The sequence below is a fragment of the Dermacentor silvarum genome, unplaced genomic scaffold, assembly GCF_013339745.2.
Source record: "Dermacentor silvarum isolate Dsil-2018 unplaced genomic scaffold, BIME_Dsil_1.4 Seq536, whole genome shotgun sequence".
In the NCBI taxonomy this organism is placed as follows: Eukaryota; Metazoa; Arthropoda; class Arachnida; order Ixodida; family Ixodidae; genus Dermacentor; species Dermacentor silvarum.
In genome coordinates, this window is record NW_023606392.1 from 347,241 (window position 1) to 357,752 (window position 10,512).

Sequence of the window (10,512 nt, forward strand, 5' to 3'; positions counted from 1 at the left end):
CGCTAGGTGCGAGGCCAGTTGGGTATTTAAAACTAGACGAAATTAGGGAGACCCGACGGCTACGACACCGATGAGCAGGGTGAACAAATTTGAATTGCTACTAGGGTGGCCGAGGCCGAGCGTGAGCAGACGACAGTCGGCTTTTTACGGCAGTACGCAATTATTATAAAAATTCGAACGTACGATCTCGCTTACTTGAAACTTGTTTATAAACTGCATCAAAAAGTCAAACTTTCGCCCGAAAGGCGAATCATCTATTGCGATACAAAATAAATCAGAGAGCCATACGAAGCAAAGATAGTACTTATATTGGCCATATCAACATGTAAACATTCGATTTCTAACTAAATTAACGAGCATGGTGTCAGCGCTCCCAGCAAACATGAACACATCACACTCGATGACCCTGGACACTCGCTGTCAAAACGCTGGCGTGACGAAACGCGACAGCAGCGGCGAGCGAAGTGAGCTTCGTGTTGTCTAGCACGTGACAGTGGGAGCGAGGGGGTGCATGCGCTTTTTTTTTCCTTTTTTGCCAAGAGCTTCATTGAATGCAGAAAATCGAGTGAGTCAGCTAGTATGGAATAAACCAGTCTTTTTCCCAGCCGAATCTCTCTTCTCTAAATTCTATAGTAGTCCTAGTCGATATAAAGAATACAGTGGCACCTTGTGTTGGCCTTTTTGTGTGTCTCCTTGCCCATATGAGAGCAACTCGGTTTCCCGAGTTGAAGTTTATTTTGGTTCCTTTACAACAGAAAACAAACCATGGAGAGCCAGAATAAAGGTGCTTTTCACACCTGACTAAGCCCTTCGCTCCCTAAACAATAAGAAAGCAAATACTTGCAGCTCATAAGCACGCATCGGTTACAATAGTAATATGTGAGCACTTACATAAGCGTTAAAAATAGGTGCACGTTGTCAAGAAAACACAAAATACAAATTGTGAAAATCAGTAGTACTTGCGCAGAGAAATGTGCCACCAGCACAAACTGAAACGTCCAATTTTACGGTAGGAAACAATAGAATGCTTTCTTTTCTCTCTTTTTGTATTGTGCAATAAGCGAAGCTCTCTCAGATGCCAAGTATACTGTAGAATGCATTTTCAAAAAGTTGTGCATTTGATAGCAAGCATTTGGAAACCGTAGGGAGTACGAGTCCTATGTGTGGTAGTGTAGATTTTGAAGCTATAGGTTGTAGGCATATGCACTTATCCTTCTTTAATGTCACGTTTCTTGTATCTAATAAAGTTTTTAACAAGATCAACTAACTTTTTTTTCGTTAGACCTCATAAATAGTCAGCAATTTAAACTCACCGAATGACGATTCAATATTCTGGGTATTCGGTACACTCATAACTGCTCTATAACTGCATTTTCTGCAGTATTAAAAACTATATTAGGTTCGTATATCAACAGTGGAACCCCGCACAAGCAAACACAAATACACGTGAGAATGAATAATGACAAAATAAAGCTGTGACGTTACGGTCAGGATTAATGTATTTCACGCCTGCACTGTTGCGATTTCCAAATAGGACGCTTATTACTTGCAAACAAGCGTGGATATTGAGTGAATGAGACAGCTATTTCCCGTCGCTCTTTCTTTTTGCGCGAACCTTGCAGATATATGTATATATCTATGAGAAATTCCCGGAAAAACGGAGACTGGCGTTTTTCTTTTTCATTATTACACTTTCTTTAACGACATCGGATGCTTGTAAGCGCAGTTAAGCAAGCAGACCTCGTCTCGGGCTTGTTGTCTTGACATGATGCGATACCTCATGGCACATATACTATGCATGTCTATCAAACCTTCACGTGCACTTATACTTCGTTCCATACACATAGCAGTCAACGCTGTGGAAACTATACGCAACAAGTTCGGTCAAGAAAAGTTGTCACTGCGCGCGTTCCGTCCACGCTTCGCTGCGTGCCAACAGCGTTCGCTCGCACGAGCATGCACGTGAGGCTCCTCGCGACGGGTGGCAAATAAAAAAAGGCTCGAAAAGAATAGCACAAATAAAAATTATGTAAAAGAACGCATTAGCAGCCGTACACCACAGTGTGTTTGGTTTGAAGGATTAAAACTTGTTTCATTCAACGGTGAGCCTATATAAAGAAACAGTTCCGCACAATTGCCGTCAAAAAAACATCGAACTGTATCCAAGTGCGAACGAAGCCACTTCAAGAAGTCTCTCTAGCCTCCGCAGCGCTGACTGCTATGTATGGAACGGGGTATATAGTGCGCGGCGACTTTCTGAGCAGTCGCATTGACCCCTTTGAAGCGGCGTTTGATAGCGGCCTGGTGCTTCGCGTCGGCTTCCTGAAGCGCTTGTTGTGGCAGCGCCATGTTGCAGCTGCGAATAAGACGAGAGAATTAGCAGCGTTAACTATTTGGGTCCATATCGCGCAGTGATATTCCTGTTGATTTCCTCCGTTATAGGCATGTCCATCACTGTTCTTTCGTTCGTCTGTCTCGTCGAATAATAGGGTGTCGCAGTTTGCTATAGGTGCTACCGGATATCGACAGGAGTCGGCAACTGCCAAAAAAAGCAGCGGATCGTCAGGCATTGCTGCTTTCGGCGCACATGCTTACTCGCTGGATGTTTTTCTACGTAATTTTTGACCAATGCGGCACATGCCCCGCTCTTCGAAGAGCAAAAAACACACTTACGTCGATTGGCGATTGCTTGCTTACTTGCTTGCTTCCTATACCATGGCGCATACCCACCTCGGGGGATTGGCGATCCGAGGAACGATGATGATAATGATGATGTCCTCGGCACATGGCTCGTACCCACTTCGGGGGATTGGCCACGAATTGAGCCCCTGAACTTTTAGGTCTGGCTTTTGAAGCTACAGTTATTGTGCAATTTAGTAATCAGAGCAGACAGATCAATTTTCCTAAATAGCATAATTTATAGTAATAATGCCATGTATTAAAACTGAAATATCTCAGAGAATTGTAGAAGGGGGATATAAAGTTTTATTCGTTTTGTTGACTGAATGAAACCACAAACGGCATCAAATACGTTCCTGTGGCTAAAGCCAAATACCGAGGCACCGAAAGTGAGTACTGTTTCTGATGTTAAATTAACCCTTAATTTATCACGCGGTATTTCAAGAAGCCTTTTTTTGTAATTTATGCGACGGCATATTAAAAAATTAGTGTTTTACGGTTTCTATTTCTAGGCAGAATTGACACAGCGGCGATATCGCCGGACCAGCCCTGTGTAAATGTAGGTTTTATGGTGCGACACGGCAGAGTAATTTTGTAATGATTACTTCATATTGTCTTGATGGACACCAATGAATTTTCCACGGAAATTTTAGGTGCTGAAATTCAGTCCATGATGTTATTGTTTCCATGATATCCATACGAATTGTATATTTCCGACATCTGATCGCTGTTATTTGTGCCACCACTGGAAGGACCGATATTAACGGTGTATTCAGGGATGCTCGCGCTCATGAATCGGCCATTTCATTGAGATGTAATCCGCAGTGTCGTGGTACCATCATAATTTTGCAAGATTCAGCTGGAGGGGGGGGGGGGAACTAATGTTAGAAACGTCTTTAGAGCTGGGTGAATTTGTTGAAGTTGTAAGCGCAGTACAGACAGAAAGGGAATCTGTTATAATAATCGCGTTGGATTCATTTAAAGGTAGTTTACGCAGTGCAAGAATCATTGCTAAGAGCTCAGCTTCAAATACGGGAGTAAACTCTGGCAGTCTCAAGGAGAATGACCAGGCAAGCGACATCGAGAAAATGCCTACGCTCGCCTTATCGTCGCTCACAGAAGCGTCAGTGGCTATTATGTTAATTGTGTGTACATCCGCAAGATAATCTTGCAATAAATTATTTAATAACCTGATTGAATGAAACTTGGGTTGTGTGGGAAAATTTCATCGAATTCATCTTTAAATTCTGATTTGAGTCATACGATGGAATAACGTCTCGAATTTTTACATTTAAACTGTCTATTTGTTTTTGTACAAAAATAATCTGTGGGTGTGAAAACGTGGCCAATGAGCTAGGAAGGGGTTGGATCGTTTATAAATGCATACTCCGATCGTTAATTGGAAAACTGTAAAATTTTAGAAATGTTTGGTTGAGCGGCTGCTCGTTCTTCTCTTTGTCGCGCTCCAAACGGTCACGCGCCGAATTGCCACGCGAGAGTGCGAGGTGGTGCTTGCTGTCCGCGGAGCCAGTGAAAGCTAACGTGTTCCAAATTGTTTGGGAAAGAGAAAAAAAAAATGACTCTTCTCTACTACCGTCACATCAGAGAATTAAGAGCCCGTGTAGAAAAGTGAGGCAGGCGGTTCCGCTTAATATAGCCAACCTCTCTGTTGAGTGCATGTTTAAACACTCGAAACGCGTTTCTTTCAATGAACAAGTACGTGCGCTTAGATAAATGAATGCGAGTTGAAAAAAACTCACAGTTATACACTGGCTGTACGCTAAGTTGCATCTTATAGACCCCTTTATAAACTCCGCCCACAGTCCACGTATAGCTAGAGTACAGTCGCGGTCTTTTTGAGCGTGAACACGGAAGCGCGTGGCTTTCTGTACTACCAGCACCTCACAATATCTGTGCGCGACGAGAGTAGCTTCCCTTGGCGCGCATCACGTCATCGGCGCGCTCGCTTGTCGTCTGCTAGCTGTTTTTCTCTTCCTCGGTAGGGACCGTTACGACTGTAACGAAAATCAGGACGACTAAACACGCCTTACGAGTTGTGAACGCGAAAGCATTAATGTCCAACTGAACGCAGCTGAGTGGTCCTTCGAGTTTTGCGCTGCAAGTTTGTGTTTTCCAGTTTTGCGTTTAAATTGGTGTGTTTTTTTTTCTCTTTTTTACAGTTTCCACGTTTGCATGTTGGCTGTAGACTGGCATGATTTGGACGATATTGCTGAGAAATCGAGGTCGCCGCATGCCACCGCGTTCTGCGCGACGAGACACCGTGGAAGCAGCAGGCAGGTAATTAGTGACAAACGTAATGATTTTTTTTATTAGTCGATTATGCATTTATCTTTTTCCAAGTAATATCTGCCTCTTCGAGCAGACCAGCTCACGGACTAGAAGTGCACTGTCTACCACAGGCAGTTTTTTTTTAACTTTCTGAAAGTGTCCGCTAAAACACCTGTATACACCTTCCCGAAGATCACTGTTACATTACGCCCACAAAACCTGCCGTGGTTGCTCAGTGGCTATGGTGTTGCGCTGCTGAGCACGAGGTCGCGGGATCGAATCCCGGCCACGGTGATCGCAGTTCGATGGGGGCGAAATGCGAAGACACCAGTGTATTGTTTAGTTGCATGTTAAAGACCTCAGGTGGTCCAAATTACGGAGTCCCCCACTACAGCGTGCCTAATAAGGAGATCGTCTTTTTGCACGTCAAACCCATATTTAATTTTATTAGGCCCACAAGCAAAATAGACAGCGTGGTAAAAGCTAGTTACAGACAAACGATGATCTTGGGAACGTTGGCACAATACCATTTCAAGTTAATTCATACATCGCCTGGAACGTAATTGCAAGTTCAAGATGCTGTCGCTCTTGAAGCGTACCGCTCGTTATTGCAGTGCGCGTGCAGCAGACGAGACGCGCGAGCTTGCTTGACGCAAGGTGCGCGAAAGTAGAATTCTCGCATGTCGGACGCACTGCGCATGCGCATGCTTCTAGGTGCCGCCGCTAGACTGCGCTGGCAGTACGGAAAGTGGGGTGGAAAGCTAGAAAAGGAACTTAAGAGTGAACAGTAGCAGACAAAGGCGGTGGAAGAAAAGCTAGCCACCGTAGAAATACAGCTGAGGGCCACCATTCCGCAAGGCAATGGTATGGCAATGGTGAACGTATCGATGAGAGCACCGTGAACGGAACTGGCTCCGATGCGGGAATATCCAAGGAAGCCGAAACCACAACGCTGGAAAGCAGTGGCGGAAACGTCAGTAGTGGGCACGACGGGGCTACCTACAAATTCAAAGCCCGATTTCTCTTTGTCTCATCGTTCGCGGCCAGCAAAACACAAGGTTCTCTGATCCGCCGCTAAGCTCACTGTTACACTGGTTATTCATTACATATTTCCTTTGTATTGCTTCGTTCGATAATTTGTAAAGACATGGACCTAATTCTGTACATGTAGGACAATGGTTGGTCTAAAGTTGGATTCTTTTTTATTGTTCGCAAACTACAGCCTTTCTGAAGTTACGTTATGTTGTTTGGAATTTGTCCATACTTTAGAGCAAGAGCGTGCATCGCGTATCTGGATTTTCTTTTAGCGATATCTACATGACGCCAGGTTTTCACCTCTTTGCCGTCGCCGCACTTTGAGCCGTGTCCGCACTGTGACGTCACACCATGGCCCTCGATTCTCCACCAACTTGGCTCGTCGCGGTCGCCGCACGGCCACCGCTCCCGCCATTGCTAAAGTCCCTATATAGTACCGCCATCTACTTTTCCTCCGCAGCCTCCTCTCCTGAAGCGCTTGCTTTTTTTTTACTTTTTGCTTGCGAAAGCCAAGTCGATGGTGGCGCACCTAGAAAGTACGTTGAAGCTTTCAGGCCGTGCGCGCGCCGCCGCCACCGTCGCAGACGACTGTGCTGCGCAGAGGACTTTCAACATGGCTCTGAGGCGGAAAAAAAACAAAATATAAAGTGAAAAGCGCACGCTATCATCGTCCAATCTGAGATACAGGAGACAGAGAAGCGGCGATAATGAAAGGATGGCGGTACTTTTCTTATATAGGGACTTAAGCCATTGGTAGGGAGCCTACACGCAAGCGCTGTTGTGTGTGTTGTTACTACACAGCGCTTGCATGTAGGCTCCCTAGCCATTGGGCGTTCGCCGCGCCCTCTGTGTTACGTCACACCACGGGCCTCGATTCTCCGGCGACTCGGCTCGTCGCGGTCGCCGCGCGGCCACCGCTCCTACAGGCGCGCGTCCGCCGTTGCCTGGCAATCGCCACAGCTGGCGCCCTCTGTATGACGTCACCCCCACGCTCCACAGCTGTGTTAACCGGGAGTAGATAAGGGGAGAGCTCGCGTCGCCGCAGACATAGTTGAGGCCGCAGTATGGATGGTGAGTAGTCGGCCAGCCTGAAGGAGGCCAGGGATCACCGTAAAAATGAAGAGACAGTACGCTGAAGAGACTGAAGATGAGCATGCCGAACGGTTGGCCAAACGCCGTGAACGCGATGCCGCTAGACGCCTAAGCGCAGTCGGAGGTCTGTAGCTATCGCTGCTCGACTGCGTTTAACCTGAGCCAAACCACAGACAATTTTTACATGGTGTTTAAGCCTTGACCAAAATCGTTATAATAATCGGTTCTTATCAAGAGTGCAAGCTTGCTGTTGTGAAACTTTGATGTAATCAATATGTTGTGTTTGGATTTCTGAACAGCCTATTGCTCAAGGCTGATGTGCAGGAATTGCGCGCAGGTCGTACGTGCCTTTTTTTCCCCCTTACGTGCGTCCAGCTGTTAACAAGTCGTTTGTGTGGCTCTCACGGGTAATGTTTTAGAGGGAAAACACGCAACGCATATGGCCGTTTTTTATCTTTTGTTCGTGACATGTTGCCACGCGCTTTTCCGCACCTTCTTTCCTGTTGCTCATTGTAATATGAAGCATTTTATCAAGTGTGCGATCCAGTATTTTTTATGAGCTATTCAAAGTGTAGACAAGAAAAAAAACTTTTTTATGAAACCACTGCCTCCTATTGTGTTCAACTGATAAAAACCGCTCAAAAACGGTAAGCAATTCCATAATAGCAGCTCTGATCGCTTTCTTTTTCCAATCTGCATGACCTAATTCGGCCTTGTTTAGGTTCTTCGAGAATCTTGGCGATCTTTCCAGTAAAAAGATTGCGATCCACGAGTTTACTACCTATGTATGTATGGCATGCTTAAAAATTAAACAATAAATCGTTTGCGCGCCGCTATAGACAACGTAGTTAAACATTTAACAGCCAAAGATAAACAAGAATCGAAACATTGCTATCGAAGCCGAAACAGTGCTAAACCATGCGTCTAAAATCTCGGAAGACAAAAATGCGGTCTGAGCAGCCGCTCGGGGCGCTGGCGGCAGTGCAGTAGCTCGGCCGCAGGGCCCTACGGGAGTGTCCGCTCTTATGTTGGTATGTTTCTCTGTGGCGCCCTTCCGGATAACGAACGCGGTGCGATGCGACTATGGTAAGACCACGAGAAGTGCGTACTCGTGGGGAAGAGGCTGCCTACCGCGAGCGTCAGCGAGAGTTGGCTCGTGAACGGGCTCGTCGCTTACTCTCATTACTGGCGCCGAAAAAAAGGGGCGGCGCAACTTGCACGCGAACAAAGAAAGCGCCACAACACAGGGATACCTCACGCGAAAAAAATAAAAGAACACACACACGCAGAGAACCGCAAATATGTAGCATGAACCAACGAGGCAACGCGCAGTGCTGCTGCCGACGCCGTCCGCGTTTCCCCGCGTTTGCGCCGAACGCGCGGCTGTAGTGTAGTTATATATAATATATATATATATATATATATTTATAGCGTCGGAAGTCGCTGCCGCTTCTCGCCTCGCAACGTTTTGATACAAGTTCCTATTGTAAATATGTGTTTACGCAATTGCACCACGTGCAACACATGCACATGTAATACTCGGCGTAACTAACACACCGTCGCTGTTCGACCACCCTCACGGAGTGGAAGAAGAAGAAGAAGAAGGGAAACTTTATTATCAAATCGATAAGATTTGAAGCGGTGCTGCCGGACTCACGGAGTGGAAGGTTCGTCAATTTTTCGTATATGCACCGCAATATTTTTGGTTGGAAATGCAACCAGTGAAATAAGAAATAAAAATGTGGGTGTTAACGTGCCAGAACTGCACAGGGATAAATGACGCCAAGGTGGAGGACTCCAGGTTAATTTTCACCATTTCGGGTTCCTTGAAGGCCAATTGCAACAAAATTTCCATAACTAAATTTGTTATGAATTAGTACATACCACTGAAGCAATCTTGACAAAATTGCATAGTTTTCTTTCTAGAAGCCTTTAAACACGTATACTGACTACGTATGTTGGGACTATTGCGTGGGCACGTCGTATACCGCTAATTCAGCAGTCGCCGAGCAGACGACGTGGATGAACGAATCTCGAAGGGCGTTCGTTCTTCGGAATGGCTAAGCAGTGTTGTAGCTTCCACAGGGCGGCAAACAGGCGACGCGTGCACCTGGGGGCTGTCACTATGACGCGAGTACCAGGTTACGAGATTAGATTCAGTTTGAAAACTGCGGCGCGAAGCGTGTCACCTTTCGGGTTCCTTTAGGTCCGGGCTTCCCTTCAGTGCAGCCACATACACCAGGAAGCGCACGCACACACACAGACGCTTTATATACAGTAATACCCCATTAGACAGTTAGCAGAGCGCCGCTTACGCTCCGCTCTGATTTCCCGTCTGAGATATTGCAGGGAACTGCGTAGACTTCGCATTTGATAAGCGCGTCTTGCCTAGACGGGAGTGACGCGCTATTAACTCGGCTGCAAAACGACAAAGAGGCCAAGTAGACGCGCTGTCACGCTCCGCTCAGTCGGCTTTAGCGGAGCGAGGGATGCGGTCTTCGTTCCGCTGCCGGTATCAGCGACGTGCGCAAGCGCAGTAGCGTTCCCGCTATTGTGTGTCGCATTTGGTAGCGGTTGTGTGGCATTTTGCTAGCATATGCCGGTCTGAGCGGGGCGGACAGCAAGCGCTCATCTAAAACGCTCTATTAACTCGAAGTATTCAAAACTGTAAGACATTCCGAGATAAGCGGAGTTTCGAGATTAGAGCACTGCACAGGCCGATTTTTTCAGCCGGAGCCCGGCCCGGGCCCGTTTTTACGTTGGGCGGGCCGCCCGAGCCCGATCAAAACATTTATGGCGAGACGCGGGCCCGGCCCGGGCCCGGAAATAATCTACGTTACCCGCCCGGCCCGGCCCGCCACCCATTACCTTAGGCCCGAGCCGCCCTTACAAAATTTTTGTTGAGAATGCATTGAAATATCATTGGTCAATGTTGAGTATCTTATTGAGCATTCATTGGGAGTTTGTTGGGATATCATTGAGCAAAGTGTTGGGCTCTTGAATATTGGCCACTGAAATTTTATTGAAACACAATTGGGCAAGTCAATGTTGAATAGTTGTTGAGTTAGTATTGAAAGCACATTGTGCTTAGACATATCATTGTGTAATTTCTGTTGAATTTCTGTTGGGTTTCCATTGATGCAGTCTTGAAATGCTGTTGTGATTGTTCTGTTGACCATTTGTTGAGTGATTATTGACACAGCATTGAAAAGTACATTGTGCGCCTGTTGAGATGGCATTGATATTTCGAAAATTGCCACTGAAATATCATTGATATTTTGTTGGGCTTGTGGCATTTTAGTGCTTAATTTTGAAATTGCTTTGCTATTTGCACTTGCATGCCCCGGTGCCTCTTCACATAACTTTCCCTAATCCGAACGGAAGCAAAGGAGCGACTGACATATTTCATGTACCCTA